This window comes from Acinonyx jubatus, chromosome D2, assembly GCF_027475565.1.
Source record: "Acinonyx jubatus isolate Ajub_Pintada_27869175 chromosome D2, VMU_Ajub_asm_v1.0, whole genome shotgun sequence".
Taxonomy (NCBI): Eukaryota; Metazoa; Chordata; class Mammalia; order Carnivora; family Felidae; genus Acinonyx; species Acinonyx jubatus.
The window spans coordinates 38,126,757-38,141,520 of record NC_069393.1 but is presented as its reverse complement, the minus strand read 5'-3'; the positions used below and the strand labels follow the sequence as shown (position 1 = coordinate 38,141,520).

Below are 14,764 nucleotides of genomic sequence, written 5' to 3'. Positions count from 1 at the left end.
TACATACGCTGTGGTACATCCACAGTGGAACACCACTTAGCAAGACAAACGGAACAGACTGCTGATGCTGACAGCAGCCTGGGTGAATCTCACAGATGGTTCCATGAGCAGAAAACGCCAGAGTATACACTGTATGATTCCATCTGTAAGAAGTACAAGAGCGGGTAAAACTAATCTATGGTCAGAGAAGTCAGAATAGTGGTGATTTTCAGGGGTGGGGGTGGAGGGAAGGGGGTAGTCTCCTGGAGTTCTGGAAATGCTCTGTATCTTGTTCTCAGTGGTGGTTATGTGTGCAAAATTCATCACACTCTGTATTGATGATGTGTGAAGTCATTATGCTTTTATAGTATACGTTTGTGGTATCCAAAACATCCGAAAAAATTCATCCGAGTTTGCTCATTCTGGAAGAATTCAGTGCACCGGCATGGGAGTGGGGTCAAGGGAGGAGCCTAAAGGGGAGCACTACCATGGCCCTTCCGAGATACCCAGTTCTTGGGACTCGGTATAAAACATTTCAGAGGAATTTCTTGATAACGACTGGTCTTTGACCGGGACAGGGATCCAGGTCAGATACCAAGGAGAGGATGCGCCTATGGGGAGGTCCACCGGGTAGGGTAGGTGACGACAACGTGACACATATCTGGGACTTTCCTGCTAGCTCTGCCCCGGCCACTGCACACCTCACCTGCAACAAACAGAGGGAGCTGGCTGGGGATTTCTGTGCCTCTCTGCCCCAATTCTGAGGGGAGGGTAATTCCTTATGAGTTTCCCACCCGGGCCTCTGGGATGGAAGGGTCTTTGTGGTGCCGGCAGGGGCCTACCCAGCGAAATCAGAAGTGCGTTGCCTTGAGCTACTCCCTTGCCCTCCGGGGGCCTCTCCTCTGTTACACGGGAGGTTGGGTGATACCTGCCAGGTGTTTTTGTTTTTTTTTTTTAATGTTTACTTATTTTTGAGAGAAAGAGAGAGAGAGAGAGAGAGAGAGAGATCGTAAGCAGGGAAGGGGCAGAGAGAGAGGGAGACACAGAATCTGAAGTAGCTCCAGACTCCGAGGTGTCAGCCCAGAGCCCGACGCGGGGCTCGAACCCACGAACCGTGAGATCATGACCTGAGCTGAATGAAGCCAGACGCTCAACTGACTGAGCCACCCAGGTGCCCCCTCCCAGGTGGTTCTTACGGGAGGGCCCCCAACCACGCAGGAGGTGAGGCGGCTTGCCAGGCCCGCGCCCTTCTGCCAGAGAGCAGCGCGCACAGCTGGAAAGCCTGCTCCACTCTGCTGACCTCACAGAGCTGGTCACCTGTGCTGCTGCTCCCATGAGTCAGGAAGCATCACAAGACACGCCTGACACAGGTGACAGGGCAGGATGCTCCCAACACCCAGAAGTGGAACAGCCTGGGGAGGAAGGCCACAGGGAGGAGCGGGAACAGGTTGAGGGCTAACCCATCACAGGAGCAGAGAGAAGTCACCTCGCCTTCCTCCTCTCCCCACGGTCCCCGCTCCTGCCGATCAGGAGTGCCGTCTCCTTAGCATCCTGCTCATCTACCGTCCCTCCCCATTCTGCGTCCCCTGCCCTACGTCCAGGCCACAGCCCTGCCTCAGAGGCTGCAGGAGGCCCCTCCATGTGCTCTAGGAGCACCTTGGTCCTTCTCCCTCAGGCTTTTGGGGCATGCTCCCCCATCCCTGGCTTTATTCAAGCAGAACTGACATTCAATTAGACGCACAGACCTTAAGAGTAGAGTATAAAGAGGGTTTTGTTTTTAAAGTTTATATTTATTTTGAAAGAGCACAAGTGAGCAGGAAAGGAGGAGAGAGAGGGAGAGAGAATCCCGAGCAGGCTCCACTCTGTCAGCGCAGAGCCTGACGTGGGGCTCGATCCCATGAACCTCGAGATCATAACCTGAGCCCAAATCATTGGATGCCTAATGGACTGAGACACCCAGGTGCCCCGAGTGTAAAGAGGGTTTGTTTTGTTTTATTTCACATGAGCTGATTCAAATATCCTCAAACCTCTTCTTGTCCAACGTTTGTTTTAACCTACTATCGAGACTTGACATCCTTTGCTATGAAATTTTCCTTACATTTTTTCCTTTGACTCATTATTCCAGAACCTCAAGAACTTTTTGGATCCTGATTTTTATTTAACCTTTTGGCCCCCTTCACCCATTTCTCCCACCCCTACCCCCAACGTCTGGCAACTACCAATCCACTCTCTGAATCATAGAGTGTTTGTTTGAGATTCTGCATATAAGTGAGATCGTATAGTCTCTGTTTTTCTCTGTTGGACTTATTTCACTTAGCATAATGCCCTTGAGGTCCACCCATGTTGTCACAAATGGCAAGAGTTCCTTCTTTTTTATGGCTGAGTAGTATTCCATTGTATACATGTATCACATTTTTTTAATCCATTCATCCATTGATGGCTATTTAGGCTGTTTCTATATTTTGGCTATTGTAAATAATGCTGTAATGAACATAGGGCACATATATCTTTTTGACTTAATGGTTTTGTTTTCTTCAGATGCATACCCGAAGTGGAATGGTTGGAACATATGGTCATTCTATTTCCAGTTCTTTGAGGAAACTCCATACTGTTTTTCACAGTGGCTACACTAATTTACATTCCCACCAATGGTGTACAAGGGCTCCCTCTTCTCCACATCCTTGCCAACACTTGTTACCTCTTGTCTTTTTGATAATAGTCATTCTAACAGGTGCAAGGTGATATCTCGTTGGAGTTTTGAATTGTATTTCCCCGATGATGAATGTTGTTGAGCACCTTTTCATGTACCTGTTGGCCATCTGGATGTGACTTTGAAGAGTTTTGACAAATGTGTATCCCTGTGTAACCAACACCCCAATCAAGGTATAAAGCATTTCCATCGCCCTGCAAAGTTCTCTTGTACCCCCTTCAAATCACCTATGTCTCACCTACAATAACCTCTGTTCTGACTTCTCCCACGGATAAGTTTTGTGGGTCTTGAATTTCACACACAAAAATGGAATTTCATAGTAATGATACAGTATGTAATCCTTTCTTTATGTCTGGCTTCTTTCACCCAGCATAATATTTTCCACTCTCATCCATCTTTTGTGACTTGTTGGATAAGATTCCGTTTTATGAGAAAGGCTCAGTTTACTTATCCATTGTCCAATTGATGGACAGGGAGGTTGTTTACAGGTTTTACTATTATGAAAAAATACTGCAGGTGTTTGTTTTGACATGTATTTGCATTTCTCTTGTGGAAATACCTACAAGTTAAGTTGCTCAGGTATGTAGTAGATGTATGTTTATAAGAAATGCTAAACTTACCCAAAGTGGTTGTACCATTACAGACTCCCACCAATAATGTACGAGAGTTCCAGTTGCTCCGCATCCATGTTAACATTTGATGTTGTTAGTCTTGTAATTTTAGCCATAGAGGAATCTTTTAATATTTTTTAATTAAAAAAATTATTTGTCTATCTATCTATCTATCTATCTATCATCTATCAATCATCTATCTATATCTCTATTTTAGATTGAGAGAAGGGGGGAGGGAGTGGGGTAGAGGGGCAGAGAGAGAGAGAGAGAGAGAGAATCCCACGCAGCCTCCACACTCAGCACAGAGCCTGATGTGGGGATCTATCCCACAACTTTGGGATCATGACCTGAGCTGAAATCGAGAGTCAGACACTCAACCACCTGAGGCACCTAGGCTCCCCCATAGAAAATCTTTTTAAAAACCACATGTTCATCAGGTGATGAATGGGCAAACTCAATGTAATGGATCCATACATTAGAATATTGTTCAGCAATAAAAAGAATTCAAGTACCAATGCATGCTACAACACAAATGAATCTTTGAAATGTTATGCTAAGTAAAAGAAGCCAGCCGCCAATGACTACCTAGTGTGTGATTTTCTTTATATGAAATGCCCAGACTAGGCAAATTTATAGAGACAGAAAGTATATTAACGCTTGCCTGGGGGTGGGGGGTATGGGAGGGTCGAGGGATGATAGCTAATGGGCATGGGGTTTCTTTTTGGGGGTAATGAAAATGTTCTAAAACCAACTGTGGTGATTCACAACTCTGAATATATTAAAAACCACTGAATTGCACACTTTAAATGGGTGGGTTGTATGGTTTGTGTCTCTGTAAAGTTGTTTAAAAAACTCAACCATATTTAATTAGGCAGTTACCCTCTGTAGCTCCCAGTGTCCTCAAGGTAAAGACCCAGAGTCATCATTTCCCTCTTCTATAGGCACGGTGAGAATTCTTCCATTTCCAGAAACGCTGGGTACCGGCATGCACCTGAGTGTTTGCATATACTGTTTCTTCTTCCTGAACTGTTGTTCCACGTCACTTCTGACTCATTCTTTGTGGTTCGCTCACCTGACAGCCTTCTCCTGCCTCTCTTCTGTTCGTTCATTCATTCATGCATTCACTGACGTAATTATTAGGCATCTGCTGTATACCAAGGTTCTGTTCTGGGCACTGGGGACGCAGCAGCAAACAAAATGGACTGCATCCCTCATGGAGCTTATATGGCTATGTGTATAAACAAATATTAATCGGGCGCTTGGTAAAGGTGAAGCTTGTGCCCAGCCCCTGCCCTGCTGGCTTTCTTGACATTTCCATAGTGCCATATACCCTTCTGTTTGAACACTAACCCCTCTGGACCTTCACAAGATGAGGGTGCGTCTGCCTTCCCAACAAGCTTGGAGGCTCCATGGGGTGGGAACCTGGGACCAGCTCTCCTGACGTCAGAGCAAGGATGATGCCTCCTCCACGTGCACTTCCCTCCATAGCTTACAGAACACGTGTGCAGCCCTGCCCCTCTCTGCCCCCTCACTTGCCCTGAACTTCAAGTGGGGAGTCGTGAATGGGGTGCCCACTACCTGGATCAGGTAACTGAGGTCCTGGAGAATGTCTGCAATGCACAAGGTCTCACGGCCGTCTATAATACTTTGACAGCTGGTTTCTCTCTCTCTCTCTCTGCCCTGGGAAGGTTCTTTGTGGTCTGGTCAGCTCTGAAGGCTTTGGCTTGGAGTCCCCACACCACGAAGGGATTCCAGGCCCAATCAACATCATGGAGGAGGGGCTGCCCTGTGAGTCACTATCTGTAGGCATTTGTGTCACTCCAGCTGGGTCGGCATGTGGCAGGGTTGGGTATCACCTGAGCCTCCTTCCCGGCCCTCAGCCTGACTCAGGTGAGTCACAAACACCTGAGCATGAGGTTGTCCTCTGGGCTTCCTCTCCCAGGAGATATGCACTTTACAAGGAAAGCCACAGAGGAGGAGACTGGAAGTACGCCTCCTTCACGGTGTGATTAACGCTCACATGTGGATCATGGCTCAGAACACCCTTCACAGTGACATCTTCCTCACGGCCCTCTGGATACTTGGCTACTCCTTGTACTTGTTCCTTCTGGTCTGTCCTGGCAGCAGCAGGGGCTGGCCTGGGTCTTCAGTAGGCAGTGTGGGGTATCTGAGACCTCTATGTGACCTCCGTCCTTGGATCTTTCCAGGCACCCAAGGGTTGGTGGGCTTGTCCGCCTGGGGTCCTGTCACCATCCCTGTTTCTCCTGCTGTGGCAAGAGGTAAGGGAGCTCCCATACCTGGGACTCCTGAACCTGGAAAAAAGGGACTCGTGGGATAATGTTCCCGTTTCTCCATCTGCACACCACTGGGGGCAGGTGCCCTGCTCACTTAAGAGGTCACATTGATGAAGAAGCCACCGCCGCCCCACAGTCCTTGCACTACTCAGGATCCCAGGGGTCCTGTTTGGATTGGCCCTGGCGGTCATGCGTGGGGAGGATGGCGAAGGGTTACCCCCATCCCTCCGTTCTCCAAGCCCATGTTCTTCTAAAATAGAAACCCAGCACACCTGCATGGAAACGATGAATTCCCTCCATGCTGTTGGCTTGATGACCTGTGGCTACGTGCAGACTAGGCCCACACAGCAGCTCCAGTAATAGCCACCACTGGTTGTGCTCATGGATCTGGGAGTTGACTGGACCCAGCTATGCGGTTTTCTCTCGGAGTCTTCTGCGGACTCAGCCAGGTGGTGACTGAGCAGCGGTCATCTTGAAGACTTCCTTACTCCCATGGCTGGTGCCGAAGCTGCAAAGACAGGACTCTGTGGGCATCTCTCGATTTCTCTGTGGGACTCCATGTGGCCGTTCCACACGGCAGCTTCCGAGAGCTGGACTTTCTTCATGGTAGCCGAAGGCTCCCGAAGCTGTAAGACACATCCACGTCTCTCCACTTGACATAGACTCAACCTTTTTCCTGACAGTCACCTTGATGTTGATTGATGCATAGAGGGCTCTCACTCCTCCCTGCTCCGACCGCATTGCAATGTATCTCTTCTGTTAGCTTGACAATGACAGCAAAGGGCATCCTGTCCAAATCATATCACTTCCATTGCCAAGTTTCTTCCCAGACCACAGAACTGGTGCAGAGACATCTGTGCCTGAAGACATGCGTGCATGCCTTCACACACACACACACACACACACACACACACACACCAGACTTTGTCTGGTCTCCCACAATTTTCCCCTTGCTACCAACTCTCTGACTTCCTTTGGAGGAGATCTTTTTCCTTCTACGGCTTCTGTCTTTGTGGATCAATATGTCTAGATGCCTGAGCCCCACTGTGTAAGCCAGGGGTCTGTAAATATTTTTTAAAGGTCCAGTCAATAAATATTTTAGGTTTCGAAAGGGGCCGAGAGGCAAAATCGAGACTATGATGTAAGTACTTATGTAATCATTTAAAATGTAACCGCTAAGAAATGTGAAAGCCGTTTTCAGCGTACAGGATCTGAAAACAAGAACCTGGTTGGGATTTGGCTCTGGACTCACAGTTTATGAACTCCTGGTATAAACTAATGGGGTCCCCGAGGCACCTTCTACTAGAATCTTCCTCAGAGGCCTGTGTAGAGGGAAGTGGGGAATAGTTTTGCCTGTGCCTTCAGCTTGACCAAGAACCAGATGTTCTCTAGCAGGATGTGATACCAGGACAGGAAACAAAAAGCCACAGGAATTCATTCACTCTTTCCTATAGCTGTGCCTGATAAGCTGTGCTACCAGTTCCTGCTCCCAAAGCCTGTCTGGAGTGGTGTTCCTGCCTGTTACAAGCTCATTTTCCATTCCTCCTTCCCAGCCTCTCCACCCTCCTCTCCGCCCCACCCCCCCATCCTCCCAACAAATGCCCTTATCCTTCTGTTAGGGTAATCGGCGTTGGTTTCTGCTGCTGGTACCCAAAGCTCACTCACTCACATATACACGAGTTGTCTTACTTTGTCGAGCCGCAATGGAATCTTCTAAGCATGCAGTCTGGATGCACGAACTCAGAAAAGCCTAGGATGTTGGACCCCACGATCCTCGGCCCTGAGATGGTTGCTATGATCCCAAGCTCTGAGACTCTACCCAGGTTGACTTTGGAGTTTCTAAGTCCCCAGGTCCTCTCTCCCGTGGACCCCAGGAGACTCACCCTTCTTGGGGTGGGGTGGCGTAGCTCGGGGGAGGGATGGCTGGCACCAGCCCTGCCCAAGTCCATATCTCTCTCAGGGCCCCTTCATAAATTAATCCTGCAGCAATTATAGGTTTTGGTTTAGGTCATTCCAAAAGGAAGAGCTTGCATTTGTCAGGTTGTTTCTCCAGAAGCTGCAGTGGTGGCTGGCGGAGACCCAATTCAAATTAGCTTAGAGAAGAGGAGAACCACCGGCTCATGTAACCGAGGAAGTCATGGGTGTGACTGGGAAATACGAGAGCCATCCTCGTTCTCTCGGTCATTTTTCTCTGTTCCTCTGCATGGCAGGCTCACGGTCCCTCACCTGCAGTCTTCCTTCTCCATGTGGCCTGAGACATGACGGCCAGATACTTTCAGACTCACACCCCCAGAACTTTATGGTCAGAGGAAAAGAGTTTCTCCATTCTAGCACCAGAATGGAAAAACCAAGGAAGGATTCTGATCGCTCCCGCGTGGTTCTGGGCCCGCCCTGAGACCAGTCATGACAGATTGGAAAGTGGGGCTGTTGTCAACTTCCATGGAACCACGTAGCAAAATCTGGCTGTGGTAGATTGCAGTTGTCCGCCCTGCAATCGCCTCCCTCTATTCACACCTCTTGCGACGTGACATTGAAGTTCTCTTCATCAGGAGGCGGAGTCTGTTTTCCCATGCCCTGAATCGGGGCTGCCCTTGTGACTTGTTTTGACAAAAGGAATGAGGTAGAAGTAATATTGTCCCCATTCTGAGCTTTAAGAAGTCTTGCGGACTTCCTGTTCATCTCACATAATCTGCCACGGCCATTTGAACAAGCCCAGGCTAACCCGATGGGCCATGAGACACACATGGCCCAGTTACCCCATCACCCCAGTTGACTGCAAGCCAACTACCAGACATGCGAGCGAGGCCATCCTCAACCAACCTGCTCACTGACTGCAGATACGTGAGCAAGCCAACTGAGATTAGAGCCCGGCCAAGATCAGCAGAACTGCTCCTCAACCCACAGGCTCATGGGAAAAATAAGTAGTTGTTTTAGGCTATGAATAATAAAGAGCTGTTTGTTATGCAGCGGAGGTTGATACAGTGACTGAGGGTTCATCAAACCCATGGGTACTGACGCAACCCTGCCTTCTAGTCCACGTGACTGGTCCAGGGAGTGGGCACAGAGCCCAGCTGACCAAGCAGAATCCTTCCCTAGGATTCTCTCTTAGGCTGAGTTTGTTCAGATCTTTGCCTTCTCTCTGAACTCCTTCCTGCTACCTTGGCAGTTAGGTATAACCATGCGATTGAGTACCGATCGGTAGAATGTGGGCCTGGCCCACAAACTCACTCCCTGTGGGACACCCCTGTCCTTTCCCATCTGCCAGCCTAATTCAGAGAGCTCCAAGACTGAAAGAGGACAGAATTACAAGAGGAGAAGAGCCTGAGTTCTTGAGTGACCACACAGATGGCACCCAACCAGAAATACCCACACCGAGCTATGACGTGGGCGTTATATTAAGCCACTAATTGTGTGGTGTTTATCTATTACAGCAGCATAGCTCAGCTCACATATCAGAAAGGGGCAGAAAGAGGAACAGAATGATTCCCCAAAATAAGCTGGTACTGTGCCCAGAAGGGAGGGGTGTTTGCTGCAAGGCAGGACATTAAACGTCCTCTCCAAGGAGCCAGGAACCACCTCGAATGTCAGGCTACAAAACCAACCTAAAGAGAGATGCTGGGGTGCTTCCAAGGGCAGTGTGTGCAGGTTTATGTGTTAGTTGTCTCGCCAGTTCTGGCTGGTCTTTCCTGCCTCGTGGGGACGACACTGGGCCGGGAGAAAGGACCCCTGGTCGGACCTCAGAGCCTCTCAAGCCCACGAAAGCTGAGACCTTATCTTTGCCGGACACGGATTCTCATTGTAACAGGTGTCTGTTTAGTTAAAAGCTAGAAATCTCCCTTTGGTCTAGTGGCAGGGGTCAGAAGACTTAACTTTTGATATCAGACAATTCATAAGAAGGTACAAGGAATTCATGCAGTCTGGAGGGGAGGGATTAAGTTCCAGGCAAAGATGGGGCCTAGCAACAGACAGCCTTTATAAGCCGGAAGAGTTCAGAGAGGAGGCCAGGCTTCCAGCCCAACTGGGGCCGCAGGCGGCCACCCCGCAGCCTTTTCATCTCAGGCCAAATTCTTGAGCAAAGGAGGTAATGTGATGGGTCACTGGCCAGCTAATCCTTTGGGTTGTGTGTCTATCTTGGTCTAGCTGGCTGAGAGAGAGGGGGGTTTGGTCGTGTGGGCCAAACACGGCCACCCTTCAGTCGCAGCCAGGGCAAGAGGGGAAGGGTAGGCAAAAGTCTAGCGTGACGTTCAGAGACAGGGGACAGTCATCGGCAGAGATATGGAAGGGAGAAACAGGGTGGTATGCAATGATGGCTAAGGAGAGAGTGAAGTTCAGGGCTGCGATGGTGGGAGACGGGACCAGTCTTGAGATCTGCAGACCATGGGTACCTCTGAAGGGCTTATAAGCAGGAATGGGTCTCTCCAGGAGATCTAGAGGTACAGAACATGGGGTTAAGCCTTGCCCTCTGGAGTCCCACAGCTCTGGGGTTGCATCTCAGTCCTGCCACTTGAACCAGCATATGGCCCCGGGTCAAGGTCAAGGACTAAGGGCCATTGAGTCAGATGCAGCCCACCTTGGGCTTTATTTGGACCACACGGCATCTTTGTATATTTTTGTTTGCTTGTTGACATTAAAAAAAATCTGCATGTCCAGAGTGTCTTGGAAAATTCGAAAATCAGCCAACAACTGGGTTGGCACCTTGACCTGGCAGCAAACACCTAGAGAAGCAGACGCCCCTTGGTCACCGCTGATGCTTGCTGGCTGTCCACAATCTCTACCTTCTCCCAACTGTCTGCCTGATACTGATGCCCGGGCACATCGTGCCTCAGCAGCAACTTTCACTATTGCTTTCTTACAGTAGAGAAATAATTCTCTGTATCCATGTGTAGGCAGAGCAATGGCATCCAAAGATGTCCGTGCTCGAATGCCTGCAATCTGTGAATATGTCACAGTACACGGCAAAGGGCAATTAAAGTTACAGATGTAATTAAGGTTGCTTATCACCTGACCTTGAGAAGGCGGAATGATCCCAGCTGGTCCTTAAATGTGGAATATGGGGCGGAAGAGTCAGTGTCAGAGGGACGAGAAATGACAAAGACTTCGCTGGCCGTGGAAGGAAGGGGCCATGAGCCAGGGAACATGGGCGGCCTCTGAAAACTGGAAAAGGCAAGAAAATGGATTCTTCCCTAGGGTCTCCCTAAGGAAGCCCTAGAGGCTTTTACCCTCGTGAGAACCATCTGGTACTTCTGGCCTTCAGGAATGGAATATAATACATTGGTGTTGTTTTAAGTCACTAAGTTTGGGGTAACTGTGTACAGAAACATTAGAAGACAGCTACACCATGTCTCGTACCAAAATGAACATTAAGCCAAGAGGGTGCTGTCTTGGGGGAACAAGGGGAGAGAGCATATGTCTTAATGGAAGTGAGGAATATTTCCGTGTATTTGTACCTTACACCTGACCTTTCCCTGTCTGGTGCTATAGACATTAGGGTTTGGAACATCCTCTCCTAGTAAGTTACTTGTCTGTTCCTCACTCCTCTCTTCTATGAAATGGCGTGGCCTTGTGGTTGTGCTGCAATGAAAAAACAGAATTAAACAAATAACGCAATTAGTATAGTACCGGACAGGTAGCAAATGTTCAGTAAATGGCTGTACGATTAGCAGCAGTAGCTAGTCATGTAAGGGTGGATGTACGAGGCGGAAAAGGCTAGTTTTTTGCTGCAGTAAGAAATGAACACTCGGGGCACCCGGGTGACTCAGTCAGTTAAGCGTCTGACTCTTGATTTTGGCTCAGGTCTTGATCTCACTGTTCATGAGATAGAGCCCCGGGTCGGGGTCTGCAATGACGGTGAGGAACCTGCTTGGGATTCTCTCTCCCTCTCTCTCTCTCTCTCCCTCTCTGCCCCTCCACGAGTGCGTTCTCTCTCTCAAAATAAATACATAATCTTTTGAAAAAAAGAAATTAAAAAAAAAAACTAAAAAAAAAAAAAAAGGAAAGTGACACTTAAATGTCACTAGCTTAATAAAGATTTTTTTTTTCTTTTTAACTCAAGCTACATTGCCACCATAGATCAGTGGGATGCTTGGCTCCAGAAACCATTCAGGGACTCAGGCTCATAGAGGCTCTGCCATCCTGCAACCGTACTCTTTAAAACACGTAGCCTCCTTGTCACATGGCAGGGACAGGCGTATTGGGGATCCTCGCAATGGTAACTAAATGCTGTGGCCTAGAGGTGACCCACACTATGTAGGCTCATAACCCATTTCCCAGAATTGTTCACATGAGCCCTGCCTATAAGGAATGGGGATGTGTAATCATTCCAGGTGCCCAGAAGCTTAGGGGAACCAAATTTGAGTGAGTGACAGAAGTCTGTATCACAATGGATCTGAAGAGAACAACACTGGGGGCAAAGAGACAGGGGAGAGAGTGGCGAATTGTCCAGATGGGAACTGACAGTGGTCTTGAATGACAGTAACAGCATTAGGGATGGAAATAAGACGTCGGACTGGATAGATATTTAAGGAGGCAAGTCATTAGTGCTTTAAAACTTAGGAAGATACATGAATATAACATCTGAATGAGAAAATAAAAAAGAAAGAAATTGGAAATGTATAAATCAGGGGATGCAGGTGTCAGTTTTCATACATTAAAAAAAAAAACACCACCATCATGTTTTTTCTTCTAAACCCGAGTCACAAATTTTGCCTAGTGTAATCTTACCCAAATTCAGAAGTGGTCTTGATAGTCTCTTTAATAATAATAGACACAGTGGGGTCCTGCGAATGAGGTTTTAGTAACCTGCTATCACTTTGAAATTATTTAAACTTGTCACTAGATTATGAGAAATGATAAAATACGGCAAATCTCAGTTGAAAAGCAGATAGGTAACATGTATATTTTTAAGATATTATTGATGCGTTTGCTTCCATTGAAGACAGGAAAGTAAAATGATAATAGATTCTGCTTGGGGTATAAATGAAATATTTAAGTTTAAAATAATGTAAGTTTTATGATACCTATTTGTCAGGTTTTCAATATTTTTCGACTACTTCAACGTTGTTGGAAAAATGAACTATTAAAAATTAATAAAAGCATGCACGAACTGCAAAAAAGCTTGGTTATTAAGGTCATAGGAGAGGTTGAGATGCACACAGAGAAATTGCAGACTAAGACAACTAAGACAAGGGGGCAAGACCAATATTTAGAGAATGCGAGAACAAAGAGCTGTTGCCTTGAATGGGGCTCTCCGGAAGCAGAGCCTGAGACCCGGATTCTTGTGAAGTTGATGGATTGTGGGCTGGCTCTTCTGAAACCACCTGTAAGAGGGGGGTGGCGCAGGGAGAGGACCCTCTTGGCTTGATCCCAGAGCGAGGGCTTCAGAGCATGAGCGCATCACAGAGTAGTCTCTCCTGAAGGAAGGGAGCTGGCATTCATTTCATACTCTGCGTTGGTCATTGTGGGCTGCCGGCTGCCCCCAAGAGGGTGCAACTTCCCAGATGACGCAGCTCCTGCCTCCTCAGGGCCATTCTCTAGAGAAAGGGTCCATACTCCCACAGCTGGGGGAGGGGTGCCTGGGCCCAGCAGAGGGGATCTGGGTGGAGCATTGGTGTTCATACAGTCCTCTCCTTGCCCCGCTCAGATCCACTTGCTTCTCACATTGAGTTTAATCTGTCTGCCTGTTGGCAGACCATGGGGTGGTCATTGTTTTGCCATGTGCAGTGTGACCTGGAGAGTAGCAGCCCATTCTCCCAGGATGTCACCCCTTTGGTACCTCAGCTGCATCTCGAAGAGGCCATTCTACCATCCATGAGATCAGCATGGTGCACCCTGTGGTAGGGCCAGTGGAACCTATCAGAATGTATCCACGGGCACACCGCCTTTCTGTAAGTAGGCTCTGTCTGTAGTGATGTTGTACGGGAGCCCGTGTCCGTGAGCTTTCAGACAGTGGCGGCGACCTAAGGCTCCATAAGAAGGAGAGGCAGACCCATTCTCAGACTAGGCATCGATCCTGGACAGAGTGGATCACTGCCCTTTCTAGGGTGGAAGAGGTCCTAGGTGATAAACTTGCCACCGAGGGGCTAGCTGGTCTCCTCACGGGGTGTTCACGTCTCAGGGGGTCGGCATGGTCTCTGCTGATGACAGGTTGGAATTCAGCCAGGGCAGCAGCTGGATCAGCCTTCGAGAGAGGAAACCCAAGCTGGTGGGCTCACGTGTAACTTGATCTCTGTCTCCACGACACTCTGGTCCTGAGCCCAGATTGTGCAAGCCTAGATGGGGGGAGAGGGGTTAGAACAGAGACTGGCTGACGTCCGCTGGCCCAGTTGTCTCGCCTCCATGGTTGTCTGCTGTTACCTGCGGCGGAGGCTCTCTGGTGCACATAAAAATGTGCTACGTGGATCCTCACGCTTCTTGCCCGCTTCCATAGGCCTAACCTCCCGCCTCCTTCCCCGCGCTCCCTGTCCCTGGTAGTCCAATCTTGCTCTTTCCACACCCTTAAGCAACTGGTTAAGCCACTTGCCACTGCCCAGGAGTATGTATCTGCCCCCCTTTTCAGGTCACTTCTCTCTCCATGCAAAATAGATGGCCGGTTGTCCTGCCCAGGTCCCTGCCTAGTGGAAGGATTCCCTTCCGCCTCGGTCTTTCCATCTCGAGTGGGGCTCCACTTGTGGCTTTCACCCACACCCCAAGGTGTCTCATCTGTGAACCAAGTTCAGCAATTTTTCCTTCTCTGCCAGCTGGTTATAATAGACCCTCCAAGTGGCAATAGACATTTGGCACAGGTGGTACGACCGTCCCCGTCCCAAGTCTTGAGGTCTCACTCCTCCCCTGTGAGGGGCCTGATTTTGGCATAGGACGCCTGGCCAAAGCACGGAGTGCTTTCTGGACTTCTCGGACCCCTATGGTGAGGTCCTCACCTCATTTGCACTCCAGCTGCAGGAGATACGTGCTTCGATGCTTCCTTCCTTCAGTGTTTTCCTCGGACTCTCACACTTTGTTTTAGTTATTTATTTATTTTTAACATTTATTTATTTTTGAGACAGAGAAAGACAGAACATGAACGGGGGAGGGGCAGAGAGAGAGGGAGACACAGAATCTGAAACAGGCTCCCGGCTCTGAGCGGTCAGCACAGAGCCCGACGCGGGGCTCGAACTCACGGACCGTGAGATCAT

At 48.7% G+C, this 14,764-nt stretch overlaps 1 long non-coding RNA gene across 1 annotated transcript; it reads right to left on the bottom strand.

The window, feature by feature from the left end:
* Positions 1-12,463: 12,463 nt before the first annotated feature.
* On the bottom strand, positions 12,464-14,764 carry LOC113600196 (uncharacterized). Its single transcript, XR_008292028.1, has 2 exons — positions 14,510-14,764; positions 12,464-13,861 (listed from the first exon to the last, which is right to left on the bottom strand). It is a non-coding gene; the product is annotated as an uncharacterized LOC113600196 (long non-coding RNA).